Source organism: Schistocerca serialis, chromosome 2, assembly GCF_023864345.2.
Source record: "Schistocerca serialis cubense isolate TAMUIC-IGC-003099 chromosome 2, iqSchSeri2.2, whole genome shotgun sequence".
Lineage (NCBI taxonomy): Eukaryota > Metazoa > Arthropoda > Insecta > Orthoptera > Acrididae > Schistocerca > Schistocerca serialis.
This window is the reverse complement of record NC_064639.1, coordinates 304709356-304726288: the sequence shown is the minus strand read 5'-3', so window position 1 is coordinate 304726288 and position 16933 is coordinate 304709356. Positions and strand designations below refer to the sequence as shown.

The window sequence follows — 16933 nt, the reverse complement described above, 5'->3', positions numbered from 1 at the left end:
TCCAGACGGCCGTGTGGCACTACCGAGAGGAAAGACTACAGTGTTCGGCGTGTGGCTCTGGCGTATCATACTGCATCTGTAGCTGCAATTTCAGCAGCAGTTAACATCACAATGACACGGCTACTTCGGGGACAGCTTCGAAACACACGTCCTGTAACGTGCATTCCACTGAACCCATTTGCCATTTGAGACTAAAGTGTGTCAAGCGAGATCTCACTGGAGGGAATGCTGGAGGTCTGTTGCGATTTCTGATGAAATCTGCTGTTGTCTCGGTGCCAGTGATGGCCATGTTTGGTAGGACACCAGTTGAGGGCCTCCAAACAACCTATCTGTACCCACGCCTGGAGTTGTGGTCTGGGGTGCGACTTCGTATGACAGCAGGAGTGCTCTTGTGGTTATTCTACGCACCCTAACTGCAGATTTGTTCGTCAGTCTGGTGTTGTGCTGCTTTTCATGAATAGCATTCCATGGTTGTTTTCCAACAGGATAACACTCGCCCACATACCGCTGTTGTAACCTAACATGCTCTGGAGAGTGCCGACTTGATTACCAGATCTGTCTCCAATCGGGCATATATGGGATATCATCAGACGACGATTAAAGTACCATTCGCAAACATCGTCGTCCCTGTATTGACCGACCAAGTGTAACAGGCATGGAACTCCATTCCACAAACTGATATCCAGCACCAGTACAACACAATACATATACATCTTCATGCTTGCATTCAACATTCTGAGTGTTAAACCGGTTATTAATGTACAGAATTTCACATTTACAATGGTTTATCTCGCGCTTAGATTAATCTGTGATCTTTGAAATGTTAATGATTTAAATACATTACCTAGACAAATATATTCCCGAATTATATTGCTCTACACTAATTATTTTTGGTGTTACGATTGTTTCTCCGCCCGTGTATGAGGGGGGGAAAATGTTTGCGTTGGAAGGATGTACAGTACAGAATCGGTATTCCATGCACGCCAAATCGCTGTGAGCATCGAGGAAATCCTCCCACCGACACAGCAAGTTGAAGACACGCGATGGTAAAACACCGTGTCCTGTGGCGTGAAAAAGGCCGCGACTGCTTGCTGCGCATCCTGTCCGACGTGAATCGACGACCTTTCAAGAAGACTGTAAGGGATCGAAGGCGTGATAATGGCATGTGGAGACTTTAGGACTGTAGGGCGGGTGGTCGGTTGTCTCGCACTTGAGTTGGCGTAACTTTTGCGTTGCGCCACTTGCGATATGGGGACGTGCAAGCAGCATCTTCCCTTGTCGCAGCTTGTTTTCGGCATACATGCTGTCCATACACATTCTTCATTCTCCGACCAATGTGTACCAGTGTCTCTTCTTCGGCTGTCAAGAAAAGAACAACAGCACACTAGTCTTGTTTGGACACATTTAGTAATAACGTCGCCATAGTTCACGTTGTCGCACTTTCCGCACGCATGTCTGGAAGACACGAATACCACACTAATCCCTCGCTTACATGTCCTTGCTTATACACCCGCGTCGAAGTCGCGCTACGTTACCATATACGGTGCACTGAGGCCCTCAAACGGAAGCATTTGATCGTCCCTCTACCTGTACCTCACCTCCTGTTTACATTACAGTTGCATGCATTCAAATGACTATGTAGTTAAATTCCTCTTCACTGTCCATATTCTCTAGAAACTCCAAATCCTTTTTAGTTAAGTATCCCCAAGATACACTCCTGGAAATGGAAAAAAGAACACATTGACACCGGTGTGTCAGACCCACCATACTTGCTCCGGACACTGCGAGAGGGCTGTACAAGCAATGATCACACGCACGGCACAGTGGACACACCAGGAACCGCGGTGTTGGCCGTCGAATGGCGCTAGCTGCGCAGCATTTGTGCACCGCCGCCGTCAGTGTCAGCCAGTTTGCCGTGGTATACGGAGCTCCATCGCAGTCTTTAACACTGGTAGCATGCCGCGACAGTGTGGACGTGAACCGTATGTGCAGTTGACGGACTTTGAGCGAGGGCGTATAGTGGGCATGCGGGAGGCCGGGTGGACGTACCGCCGAATTGCTCAACACGTGGGGCGTGAGGTCTCCACAGTACATCGATGTTGTCGCCAGTGGTCGGCGGAAGGTGCACGTCCCCGTCGACCTGGGACCGGACCGCAGCGACGCACGGATGCACGCCAAGACCGTAGGATCCTACGCAGTGCCGTAGGGGACCGCACCGCCACTTCCCAGAAGATTAGGGACACTGTTGCTCCTGGGGTATCGGCGAGGACCATTCGCAACCGTCTCCATGAAGCTGGGCTACGGTCCCGCACACCGTTAGGCCGTCTTCCGCTCACGCCCCAACATCGTGCAGCCCGCCTCCAGTGGTGTCGCGACAGGCGTGAATGGAGGGACGAATGGAGACGTGTCGTCTTCAGCGATGAGAGTCGCTTCTGCCTTGGTGCCAATGATGGTCGTATGCGTGTTTGGCGCCGTGCAGGTGAGCGCCACAATCAGGACTGCATACGACCGAGGCACACAGGGCCAACACCCGGCATCATGGTGTGGGGAGCGATCTCCTACACTGGCCGTACACCACTGGTGATCGTCGAGGGGACACTGAATAGTGCACGGTACATCCAAACCGTCATCGAACCCATCGTTCTACCATTCCTAGACCGGCAAGGGAACTTGCTGTTCCAACAGGACAATGCACGTCCGCATGTATCCCGTGCCACCCAACGTGCTCTAGAAGGTGTAAGTCAACTACCCTGGCCAGCAAGATCTCCGGATCTGTCCCCCATTGAGCATGTTTGGGACTGGATGAAGCGTCGTCTCACGCGGTCTGCACGTCCAGCACGAACGCTGGTCCAACTGAGGCGCCAGGTGGAAATGGCATGGCAAGCCATTCCACAGGACTACATCCAGCATCTCTACGATCGTCTCCATGGGAGAATAGCAGCCTGCATTGCTGCGAAAGGTGGATATACACTGTACTAGTGCCGACATTGTGCATGCTCTGTTGCCTGTGTCTATGTGCCTGTGGTTCTGTCAGTGTGATCATGTGATGTATCTGACCCCAGGAATGTGTCAATAAAGTTTCCCCTTCCTGGGACAATGAATTCACGGTGTTCTTATTTCAATTTCCAGGAGTGTATATGAATTAATTCATATATGAGCCACATACCGATGGTATAAAACTGAAAGCATCTTACAAAGTATCGTAAACAAACTCTATGATCTTCCATTCTCATGGTCAGTATAACAAAATGGTTCAAATGGCTCTAAGCACGATCATCAGTCCCCTAGACTTAGAACTACCTGAACCTAACTAACCTAACGATATCACACACAGCAATGCCCGAGGCAGGATTCGAGGCTGCGACCGTAGCAGCAGCGCGGTTCCAGACTGAAGTGCCTAGAACCACTCGGCCACAACGGTCGGCGGCAGTATAATAGAGAACAATTCAGAACAAGAATTATAGATAAGATATATGACATCAGATCACTCCCTGTAATACAACGGCGAACAATCTTAATGAACGAAAAGCCTACAGCTTAACATGGATTGGGAACCACTGCGCAATTCGGCATTTTTTGCATCAAGAAACATTGCCAGAGGTGACAGAAGTGATAAGTGTCAGACTAAATCATAGTATTGAACGCGGATCGAACAAGAGAACTTAGTAATTGTAGTCTGGCACTTTACTAATCAGTTAATTTCCTTCTTTTTTATTACTGGATATTCTTCAACGAATCTTCAAGTTTCTATAAATCTGTTCGAAGAGTTTCTTCTTCAGTATCTTTGTATATTCTGTCAATGTGTACAGTACCTTCTTGTATCTCAAACATGACAGAATAGGGAACATTGCTTCCACTCGTAAAGCGTTCATACGTATGAATCTTACATTAGACAGCCATGAAACAACATGGCATTTGGTTTAATTCTGTCTTACCAAGACATCACGCCACAGTGTTATAGCGTGTGCTTTTACTCAAAGGAAAACCGCACTACCTCAATCGTGGACGCCGACTGTAGATAATTACACGGAACCCAGGCAGATAGGTGAAACTGCAATCGCCATCCCGTCTTGAAGACATGTGGCTTCCATCGTATACACGTCACGAGCAAAACATATAACATTAAGCCTTCAAACAGGTTTCTGATTTTAACTACTACATTATTATTTGGATTCACTATAGCGACCATAATTCTTCGGCTTGGTATACGTGGGGCTACACTTCGCCATGCCGTAGAGCGGGGTAGGCAAAGAGCGGCACGCCACATGCAGTCCGATAACGTTTTTAGTGTGGCCCGCCAAGGCAGAAAACTAAGCCTCGAACCGAGATTTCCTTCACGTGCGCGGCCGAGGATTTCCACTAGGACGGCCACGTCAATATGCATACACAATGGGCGGTGTAGATATTAATTACACAAACAAAACTTGACACTTGGGTCGATGACATGTGAGAAGCCACAAAGCCATTTCTCATTTACTTATTGGGATGTCATCAGATCACATGTGAAAGAAATATTTAATGCTGTGACTTTTAAAATCTATACCTGTTGAAAAATTTCTATGTATGAAAAAAATCTCTGTAATTGGATCTACATACGTGAGCAAAGTTTTTCTTGTTTCGTAAAATTTCGGGCGTGCAGCCGTATAAATTCGACTTCTTCTTCTAATATTCTTCACCTTCAGAGTGAGCCGGTGTGACTGACGTTCCAACACTTGTTCCGTCCTTTTAAGCCCGCGGACCGGACCACTGCGCATGTGGCCACAGATACACAAGGCGCCAGAGACATTGATCGGCAGCAAGCTAGGTTACTTAAGTTTTTTTATTAAGATGCCGTGATCATGGCATAGTTCCAAAGTTTACCAGGTTAGTACATTTTCTAAAGTTGACTGCTATAAATAAGATTTTGAGGAAAGCTGGTGCTGCTACTGTTAAGGAGAGGATCGGTTTTACCCGCAGAAAATTGGACCTGGTTTCGGAACAACTTTATCGCCTGCATATAAAAGTATCTGTGGAGTTACCGTACAATTCATGGAACTGGACTGATTGTGTAACATGGGCCAAGTCAGACTGGGTTCTTGAGGTAGCCTCGTCGAAACAGATGATCAAGTTTAGCTGGCTTGAGACGTCTTCACAGCAAAAAACTGCTTTGTCTGAACGTGTTTTGATCTCGACATATTTTTTATTCAGTAACGAATTTCATGAACAGACTGACGATGTCGCCATGGGTAACCCTTTGTCGCCCTTGGTAACCAACGTTTTTATGGATGACTTCGAGGAGAAGGCGCACATCATCGCTGACTATGGCAGTCTGGAGGAATAGCTTCTACACCTGAGAAGAGTTTTTGAAGCTAACGGGTACTCTCCACAGTAGATACGTAAGGCACTACAAGTGAAACCAACAGTGGGTATAAGGATCTACATCCATGCATATTTCATACCTCTGCCGCCGATCAATGTCTCTGGTGCCTTGTTTGTCTGTGGCCACATGTGCAGTGGTCCAGTCCACAGGTTTAAAAGGACAGAGCAAGTGCTGGAATACTTTGGTCTCACCCTCGACCGCCACCTCATCTGTGCTCCCCATCTCCTTATAATCCAACTCAAAGCCCGCAATAGACTACACCTCCCAAAGCTCGTGTCTGGCTGGACATGAGGACTGCATCCTTCCACCATCCTTCACACCTACAAATCCTTGATGCGTCTCATTCTTTGTTATGCCAGTGTTGCTTGGATTTCTGCTCCTCCCAGATTCCATAAAACCCTCCAAATCCTAGAATGCCACGCACACCGCCTCACCTTCCATATCCGCCTTCCATCCCCCATGTGGATCATCTACGACCTCATCCCCTTCCTACATCTTCTTTTTTTTCCCTCAAACACATCTGCACCCTGTACATCGTCCACCAACTCGATTCCCCACCCCCTGGTGTCTTCTATCTTCTCTACCCCCAGCCTGTTTCCATGCCTTTACCATTGTGTCCCACCCTCTCTCCATCTCCACATCCTCCACCTCCTTTCCCATCGCAGTTTCCAGCACCGACCCCTTCCAGATGATGTGCTTTGCCCTCATCTTTACCCCTCCTACCAACTCTAACCCCATCTACCCCCCCCCCCCCGGCTCCTCAAGGCTCCCTCTCCCCTCCCCTTTCCATAAGCAGCTTCCCCCACCTCCCTCACTTTCCTGTGCCACCCTTCTGTGTCTGTGCTCCCTCCTGACTTGCCTTCCCTTTCCATCTCCTGCCCTGCCTGTCTCCTGCCTCTTGCTGTGCCCCCCAACCCACTTTTTTTTCTTTTACTCCCACCCCCTCCAGCCCCCTTCCCCACTGCACCTTCCTCTCCCCTCTTTTTCCCTCCCTCATGCTTCCTCTCCATCAGAAGATCCCTCCCTACAGTTTTTATTCTTTGTGTGTACTCCATCACTTGCAGGTGGTTTTTAAGTGTCTCTCGTTATGTGTGTCTTTATAGTGTGGCGGACATTTAACTTATGCATGTGACTCCAGTGTACTTTAAGTGCTCTGCACTCGCCAACTGCGTTCTTTTAACTTTATGTCATTAACTATCCCCCAGTGAATGTCCCCATATCAGTGTATATTTTAACTCCCATCGTCTACACTTATTATGTTTTTGTGTCCCCTTTTTTCCAACTTTTTATGTATAGTTTCCTCTTTTTATTTCATTGGAACGTCACTTGGCTGAAGAGCGGAGGATTGTGCCACTGCCAGCCCTCCCCTGCCCATATGGGGCAGGGGAATGAAATCACAGTAAAGAAAAAAAGCTACAGTGTCAGTCACCTTGGCTCACTCTGAATATGGCTGGATGGTATTTAGCAGAAATATTAGAAGAAGAAGTCGAATTTATGCGACTGCATGCCCGAAGTTTTATGGAACAATCTTTGCACCACGGAAATATGAAGATGCACATCAAAGGTTTTTTTTCTTGAAGAACAAAAAGAGTAAATGCAGGCCTCTAGATGTTCTTTAACAGACACTAACTTGCAGGCTTTGATGAGAATCTCATCAACTCTTCTCACTATTTTTTTTAAAAAAACAGAAAATGGTAATAGAATACATATATCTTATTTAAATTCTAAACTTAAATATACTTGTTGCTATAGATGTGAAATTAGTACAATAAAGAAACTGATTAAAACTGTCACTATTTTATTTTATGTATATATATTGATTTTTGTAGTAAAATTTATAACTTTTCTGAAATTCTATGTTAACTAATGAATACAATCATTTCAGACAGTGCAACCCTCAGCTAGGTGCTCATGTCAAGACGACTGCCAAACGAGGTTGGTCTCATGGTGGAAACCCACACTACAGTAGACGCTGATTGTCCTTTGACAAATGTATTATTCCACACGTTTAGTGAGTGCATGCCACAGATGTATTAAAATATGATCTTAGAGATAACAAGAGGCCTATAGTACAGACCCTTTGCCCTGATCACCAGTTCTACATTTTCACTCCATGACAGTGATATCTGTTTATGCAGGAAGTGTGGTTGTTTAGTGTTTGACAGCTGTCAATATTTATGAAAAACGACTGGTTTGCTGTATAGGTGCAACAGATGATGACTCCTAATGAAATCTCATTAACATGGTTATTATTAGATTTTAAATATACATGAGTTTAGGTGTTTTCCAGATGCACATCAGTTTTGAAATCACAGTGATTTTATAATTGACACCCACATCATTCGACAAGAATGCACACAATATACAAGTAGCCTTATGTTTCTACTGTTATATATGAAAAACTTTTTTATGTTGTGATATCGATATGTATCCTTTGTTTGTTTGTAAGAGATGCCACTGACTATGTGCGAATACTGGTCTGACATTTAAATATTTTACATGCAACTCATGGTGTACAGCAATATGTGTTTTAACAAATACAAACTGCAGAGCATCAAGCATACAAGATTTTTGTTTAATCATTTGTTTGTCTTTTGTTAAAATATACCTTGGCTCCTTCTCCATCCGTGTAAATTCTCTGTCTTAATGGGATCTGTGGTACACAATGAATTTATGAATGAGAAGATATCGTTTCGCAGTGTCTATACATCCAAAATATGAAATTACTATTTTGTGTGCTGTGTTTGTTTACCATGATGGGTGCTATACGATATCTTCTGGTCCGTAAGTATCAGCCATAATTTATGTATTTATTTATGCTTTAAGACCCTCTCTTATAATTAGCAGCAATTGTTATTATACTGTGTGTCCTGTCGTAGTGGAAATTCCATTAGCCACTAGGTTGGTGGTGATATTTTATAATTCATTTGCTATTCATCACATACATCGACACATAATATTACTTAGACGTCAGTGTTTTGAAATAACAGAGAAAAATGCTTTTCATAAACTATTTCTGACACCTGTGTTAACAATTAACAATCATTAATTCTTTTATGCTACATTATTTTCAACCTAAGGATTTTGAACGAACATCTTGTATGAATCTAAATTCACTTCTTTCCACATCTCAGAGACCCCACTCTGTAGGATCTATGTTGACTAATGTAATACAACAGAGTGCAATTGTTGTTACTCTGAGAAAAGGTGCTACTTTCACACTATGCTAAAACACTGTTGTTTAAATATTATTGCTCACTAAACATTCATAAATGTCAATGATGTACAACTTGTTTATTTCCTTCACAAATGCAGAGTAATTTACTGTGGTACTTCTGACATTAGATAATTTTCAAATTAATGCCCCATCAAAATTGGAACAGGCTATAACAACAGCCGTAGTCTGTTTGTTACTCGTCTGACAGGAATGTATAAAACCCCAGTATCCATACAAGTAAACAACTTTTCTATTGTAGCTCTTAAGAAAAGAGTTTAACTCGCTTTTGAAATTTCAGCTATTCCCAACAATTCACCTTACATTTGGAAATACCTTGTGAACACATCTATATGAAATAACATTCATTCAGACATCATGTTTCGCAAAACCTATAACGAAAGGCAGCCTTCATGTTTGTGGAAGAAATCAAGTTCACTCACCAAGAGGCAGAAGCTGATGCAGTGGACACTCTTAATCAAAGTATTCTATCAACTAATCATTGCAACTCACAATCTGCTCAATATTATGGTAATTATTCTACATCACTTTATTTAACTTATATGTATAACAAGAAAGGAGGCTACTTTAAAAAAACTACTCTTCATCTGACACCACTCATTGCAATTTTTGTCTACTCATTTACATTAATATAAAGATGTAATCTACACAATCAGTTGTCAATGCACTAGACAAAGTGAAACGTATGTTATACAAAGATTCGTTTTTTACCAGAATGTAAATCCCCTACTACAAATAACCTTACAAAGTATGAAAAGAGTATCTATTAAGGTCCATGATGTGTATACAGAATATTAAGCATTGTCATGAAATCCTGTTTTATATTTTTTAAATGGAAGGCAGATGTCAATCAAAAATTACTGTTATTTTACACTTATGGACCATGTTACAAGAAGGCAAATGTTATAGCCAACAGCTAGTGTCTGCATGCTTGCCCAGTCCACTGAAGTGGGTAATTATTTCATTTCATACAAACCTTTGTGCTCTAAGAGGCATAAGAACTGCATAATAAACGGATACACAAACCATGACATTCCATGAAACAACGAAGAGACTTGTGAAGATGCTTAAATATTATGCAGTAAAGGCATATATTTTTCGCATTTTAGTTTTTATAGTATTGTCCAAAAGTTTATCTGCACAGCTGAAATTGTGTTCTGGAGCAGTAGTCATTAATATACTACCAGAATATTTCAAATGGTCAAGAAACAGAATTTCTAAAATGTTCTGCTGCAGACCAGAGTGAAATCCAAATTAGTTGAACATTCTTCCAATTTTTATAACTACTGTCGTTGTCATTTTCTATTTTTTTGTCTGACAGATTTTAGAATCATTTGTACACAGAAAAATATTTAATCACGTCTTTGATGGAAAATGGTTTTCTGTCTTCAATTTTGGTGTGATATTTCTTTCTAAAAACAGCAGACGTTGTGAAGTTTTAACTTATACACTTTTATTCAATGTGCAGATTTGTTTTTGTTTCTTATTTAGCAAGTTGAAGAAGAATTTTAAAGTATATCTTTGCTGTACTTTTGACAAGCTAGCAGTTTTTGCTGTCTTATGATACGTCAAGTGCATTTAACTGATATCATGTATAAAGAGACTCCTACTGTGTAATGGCTCACTTTCAGCTTCTATGCGTTTTACACAACTGAAGGTAAAATTATCCCACAGACTGCAGCAATAATAAGTTCGAGAAGATTTTTTCACACAAGTGACGTATCAATTGGCGCCACGAATCCCTCCCCCCCCCCCCCCCCACTCGTCTCTCCTTTTCCCTCGTACACTTCCACCCATGTCAGTTTTCGCTACTAATCGCGAAACGCACTGTATACAGATCTTGCACTTGGGTGTCCACTACCCAAGGCCGCCCAAGCGGCCGTTACCAAGAATTGTGCTATGTCCTGTACGAAAATGTCCATACAGAGGCACTCACCCAAAGTGCTAGGTGAACTGTCGAATGATTGATATATTTATCTGAGGTACAACGTACATTCTACGGATCTCGAATCTATAAAATTAAAATTAATCTCTGGTTGGGAATGCTTAGATACAGCCTGTTTATACAGGGTGAACCAGAACTCCACCGACAAACATTCAGAGCTGTAAGTATGGTGCAAAAAAAAAGGACAAAAATGTCTAGTGAATATGAGCTCAAAAGCGAGTTCTTGTTCGTATGAGATATGGTGAAACGCAACGCTTCTACAATATGCGCTACGCTTTCTATATTTTAGGAGGAGGTAGTATAGACCAAAACAACAAAAAATATCTGGCAGACATGGGCTGTAACCTGCATACCCAAACAGCTGTGAACAATTGTTCAGTACCTGATATGCGTTTCACAGTAGCAAAGATGAACTACTGCTCATAGCAATTGACATATGCACATTAGAGATCATGTTCACACGACTATTTTTTGATGTTTCGACTTTCAGTGGAAGAGTTATGTCTCGCAGTAGCCAAGGTGAATATGTGCTCATAGCTCTTAAGACATGCATTTTAGAGCTCCTGTTTACTAGAAGCCATTTTTTTGTTTTGGTCCTTCCTCTAATAATTTGTCGTGGAGTTCTGGTACACCCTGCGTACAGACTGTACAGGAGAACATCGACTGCAAGTTTAACGTGATATGCTACTAAATTAAAAATATAACAGCAATGCAAGTATTTATTGCCATTGTTTGGCTCTTAGGAATTTGATGGGTGTATGAGGACGAAGGCAAGAAAGGGTCATTTGCTGCAGTTTGTGGCACCCTGAAAACGCTTTGACTTTATGTAATTTCGCAGCACGACACCGTATTTAAGAAGACCTCTAAAGTCTTACACCATGGAAACGACTAAACTTTACTGTTATACCGACAGCAAAGAATGCGCAAATAGGGATATCGTGGGCTTTGCATTGCCTGAAAATAGATACAGCGACACATCGCTTCTACCTCCCAAATTACTTTCAAGGCATCGCGATTTATTAAAAGCACTAATAATCTAAAAAGGACAATTTTTCATTTCCTACGGGCCTCGGCTAGACTGCATGTATAACGATACTCAAGCTCTTCTTCAGTTCTGAAGTCGACACATGCATCTTCTGCAAACAGACAAAGCATGTAGAAGTACACAACATTCGTCACAGAGCATGTGACCAGTTACTGCATTTAACGAAGCAGTCGTTATAGTCAGGATAAGTCGCTAGCCTTGCTGTTAAAACTGTGCTGGGCACATTCGGGAACTTGCATGTTTCTGGTAGGCAACGGAACGTGGTGTTATGACCGGCGAGTCTCTAGTTTTATGTGCTCATTTAATGCTAACAATAGCATGAATGTTCCTAAATTTAAAATTAACTTCTTTATTATAAACTATACAAACTGAACTGTCAAATCAAGTAAGTTCTCGTAGATTCTTTGTATGCATAGTTTTCCTTTAAATAGCACGCAAAAGAAGAACTGTTTGCCCAGCTGAGCTCCGGTGGTCCGGTGTGTAGGCTTCAAACCTGTAGCTGACTAACGTCAGAGTGGTTCGATTCCACCTGCTGGGCAACTTCCGTGCTACTCGTCCAAGAAACACTCTATGACAGCGTGTGGTCGCCATTATTCACCTATACTTATTCGTGCAATTATGCGTCTTTTTATTCAATGTGTTGTGCAACGTATAAGGCTAAAACTAAATAACGTGGCTACTTAAACACATAGAATTTTTAAATACGACATAGATATCAGACACTCTGTATACAGTTTTGAAACCGTGATTTGCAGTATTTTTTTCTGTAGCTGTAAACATTTCTATTTAAATATCATCGCCTTTCCTTCTTATTACTTGAAGTGGCTCAGTACACTCGAGGGTCATTTGGCATTACTTCCCAGCTGTCGTTATTTTATCCAACGTTTTCTTATTCGCCTCTTGACTTAAACAAACATTTAAAGCATTTTTGAATACTTTGGTAACTTTTCCTCAGTTCATCATATTCTGTAAAGTAATTATTATTATATTGTAGCAATAATTTTACCATAAGACAATGAGGCACAACTGGAATCACTCGCGACATACATCGTCTAGTCACATAAATGCCACCACCATCTGTGTTCGACGTCACCGTGCCGTAACCACTCACACTCGGCAGGTGGCAGCACTAGCAGTGGAGGGTAAATAAAGCGTGTCCAGGGCACCCAGAACACAGTTCAGGCCAAGAGTGGAAGCTATCCCGAAACGCCTATGCTAGTAAACTGTTTACGTGCCGCCGTGGTTTAAAGTACACCATGCAGGACAAAATCGCGCTAACCAAATTCAATAATATGTCGCTGTATATTCCCCAAAACGATTTAAATGATTTCATTTGTTTGAGTGGTATTTCTGACAGTGATTGATGCTATGAGAAGGCATTATTATTCTATATTTTCATTGCGGTTGTCGTAATATGCCGTATTTTACAGACTATACGATGCACTTTTCGCTTCGAAAAAATTCCCTCCAAATTTCAGGAGCGTCCTACACTCGAAATTAATATAAAAATGTTCGGTGTTTGATTTAAAATTGCCGTTAATGTTAAGGGGAGACGGAAAGCAAACGGAATCAAAAGCCGATATTTAGATTTTTGCATATTTGAAATGCCCATTATTATCTGTGAAAAACAGTTTTTCTTTCATGTAAATACAACAATTTTTCGTGAATTATGATGGTTTTCGTGATACTCTGTCTGATCTAGCATTCAAATGCCATGCCTTCTTTTTTGCACCATTCAGAGATAATGCATAAGTTTCCTTCATTCCTCCTACCAATTTCCTGCTTCTATTGTTTTATCGAGCCAAGTTTTCCGACCCTGTACCGACTGTCGATACTCATCATTCCGATCGTGTTAGTTATTGTTTTCGAGCGCTAATGGTTGAACTTCAATTTTGTTGCGAGTAAAGTAAGCGCTGACTCATATTTTCTCTGATTTCGCACGTTTTCATAAGAACGCCGCGAATAAAGAAACACATCCCTAGTTTAAAATTCTGAGGAAATAAATACGTAAAGGTAAATGAGGTTAGTGGGTGTCAAAGGAACTAAGAATGTTAGACTTAAAGATGATCAGCACCACAAAAAAGGAAGTGCGGTGTCTGAAAAGTGTTTTCTCACAGTCAGCTTGCGGAGATAAACACTCGTGCAGAAATATAGTGGTGAACCTCAGCATGCATGCCCTGTGATTTCGTTTTCAAACATACTGTGTGCAGAATATGTGGTGATGAAGTATCCTTGGGAGACCATCAGGGTCTTTGCTAAGGGATAGCGTCGAACCTAACGTTGAATTGTACAAAATGTGGTACAGTTGCTACAAGAATGACATCAGAAATGGCAAATAATAATTTGTATGAGAATAACATAAGGCTAGTTTATGGTCTCAGATCTGTTGGTAAAGTGATGGACTAGGCAAATTCTTATGTGCATTACTTGTCATTCCAAATCCATCTACAATATTTATACTTATAATGAAATTATTAGAACTGTGTTGCTGGTGTTTGTAACATCTCAGTGAAAGATGCTGCTGAAGAAGCACTCAAGGATAGTGATGACAGGAGGTAGAAGCAATGTGTCGATGTATTACATTTCAGGTAATGCCTAGCCCAATATACCCTTATTTGCGTATTCTTTACTGTCGGTATAACGGCAGAGTTTAGTCGTTTCCTGCAGTAAGACTTAAAAGGTCTTCGTAAGTACGGTGTCGTGCTGAAAAATGACAAAGTCAAAGCGTTTTCAGGGTGCCACAAACAACAGGAAATGACCATCTCTTTACTTCTCGCTCAAACACCCATCAAATTCCTAAGAGCCAAACAATGGCAAAAAGGTAGGACCAAAACAACAAAACCACATCTAGTAAACATGAGCTCTAAAATGCATGTCTTAAGAGCTATGTGCACATATTCACCTTGGCTACTGCGAGACATAACTCTTCCACTGAAAGTCGAAACAATAAGAAATTGTCGTGTAAACATGAGCTCTAATGTATACATGCCAATTACTATGAGCAGTAGTTCATCTTTGATACTGTGAAACGCATCTCAGGTACTGAACAAGTGCTCACAGCTCTTTCGGTATGCAGTTTAGCGCCTACGTCTACTGGATATTTTTTGTTGTTTTATTTGTGTTATGTGATAACAAAATGAACATAATACCTCTTATGCATTTGCAGAAAATTTTTGCTCTTTCTTTCACTAATAAACATTCAGTTTTTAATATGTCAATTATTATAAAACAGTTTCTGCTGGGTAGGTGGTTCTCAATTTACTTGTAATAACTTATTACCATGCTGAGTACAAATCGATCGAATTTCACGTTTCTAATCCCATTAGCTTAGAAATAGTGGTACCTGAAAGTAAAAAATGTAGTTTCGAGAAAAATCCATGTCGGATTTAGTATTGCAATTTTAGTATAGTTACTGACGAGATTTACTTACCACTTCGTTCCTCTTCTTTCTGTCTAGCATGTTTTGTGCATTTTAAATTAGCAATTTCTGCTTAGATGATTCTCTCTCTGTCAATTTGCACCAAGGATTTTGCAATCTTTCCACTAGATTTTACGGAAAAACTTCCAAAACACCAGTTTCCTGTTACACCATTATTGAAGCATAGAACAGCACCATAAACACCGAACTTGGGAGTTGTAATCTGAACAAATACATTTCTCAGTAACTGGGTCGAAATGACCGAATCCACACTTTCATTTAAATCTTGCGTTTCCCAAAGAAGACATTTCATCAACAAAGTATCTTTATAAAGATCTCTAAATATCGGTTTAATTTCATTCATAACTGCTACAGATAAAGAAAGTTTGTGGCCATGTGCTATACTTCTCCTGTGCCTGCACCAAGTGTCAAATTCAGTGGAGTAAAGACAGTGCTGAGGATTTTCATTTGTGGAAATCCTATGGAAGAAGACAGCCCATGCAGCTGATTTCATGTTTTCTAAATTCCCAGCATATCTTCTTATGGCCAAATCATAATAATTCTGTAATCTATTTATTTAAACACTTGTTGGGCGACCTTTACCATCTACCTTCCAGTACTATTTTGACTTTTCTTTTAATAATATTCTCGATCTGGACTCCATTCTTTTCTGGGGAAGCCCAATGCATTCGAATTTAGAAATTGTGACATTAGAACCATAGTGTTATTGTGCACATAAATAGTCATAAGCCTTGCTGCTACCATCCCCTAAGTACTGTGTCTATTTGACAGCTCTGTTTGCCACTGATCGATTAATAATCCTGAGAACTCCCGCTATAGTATAATTCGTCTGACAGTTATGTTCATCCTGTTTCTCAGTTCCAATGCCACAGCTTTTATAGTACTTGCTTAGAATGTCTCCATCAATTACCTTCCCTGTATCAAATGATGTAGCTGTTATTTAGTGAAGTGTGTCCACCTTTCTGCCAGCTGCCATCAAAACATGCACAAATATCATCACTTTCACTGTCATCACTATCCACCGCTTCACCGATAGATCAGATACCATAAACTAGTCTTATGTTACTCTCACACAAATTATTATTTGCCATTTCTGATGTCATTGTTGTAGCAGCTGTACCACATTTTGTACAATTAACGTTAGGTTCGACGCAATCCCTTAGCAAAGACACTGATTCCCTCCCAAGGATACTTCATCACCACATATTCTGCACACAGTATGTTTGGAAACGAAATCACAGAGCATGCATGCTGAGGTTCACCACCATATTTCCACACGAGTGTTCATCTCCACAAGCTGACTGAAGAAGGGAACACTTTTCAGACACCACAGTTCCTTTTTTGTGGTGCTGATTATCTTTACGTCCAACATTCTTGGTTCCTATGACCCACTAACCTCTTTCACTTTTACATACTTATTTCCTCTGAATATTAATTTAGTGTTGTGTTTCTTTATTCGTGGCATTCTTATGAAAACGTTCGAAACTAGAGAAAATATAAATCTACGCTTACTTCACTCGCAACAAACTTCAAGTACAACCAGTAGCGCTCGAAAACAATAACAAACACGATCAGAATTATGAGTATCGACAGTTGATACAGGGTCGGAAAACTTGGCTCGATAAACCAATAGAAGCAGGAAACAACATAGGAAGAATGAAGGAAACCTGTGCATCATCTCTGAATGACGCATAAAAGAAGGCATGGCATTTGAATGCCAGATCGCACAGAGCATCACGAAAACCATCATAACTCACGAAAAATTGTTGTATTTACATGAAAAATTGTTTTACACAGATAATAGTGGGCATTTCAAATATGCAAAAATCTAAATATCGACTTTTGATTCCGTTTGCTTTCCGTCTCCCCTTAACATTAACGGCAATTTTAAATCAAACACCGAACATTTT

General features: G+C 41.3%; 1 non-coding gene across 1 annotated transcript; it reads left to right on the top strand.

Annotated features, from left to right (window-relative positions):
* The first annotated feature begins 12036 nt into the window (after window positions 1-12036).
* Trnastop-uca (transfer RNA opal suppressor (anticodon UCA)) lies at window positions 12037-12123 on the top strand. Its single transcript has one exon. It is a non-coding gene; the product is annotated as a tRNA-Sec (tRNA).
* Window positions 12124-16933: the final 4810 nt, after the last annotated feature.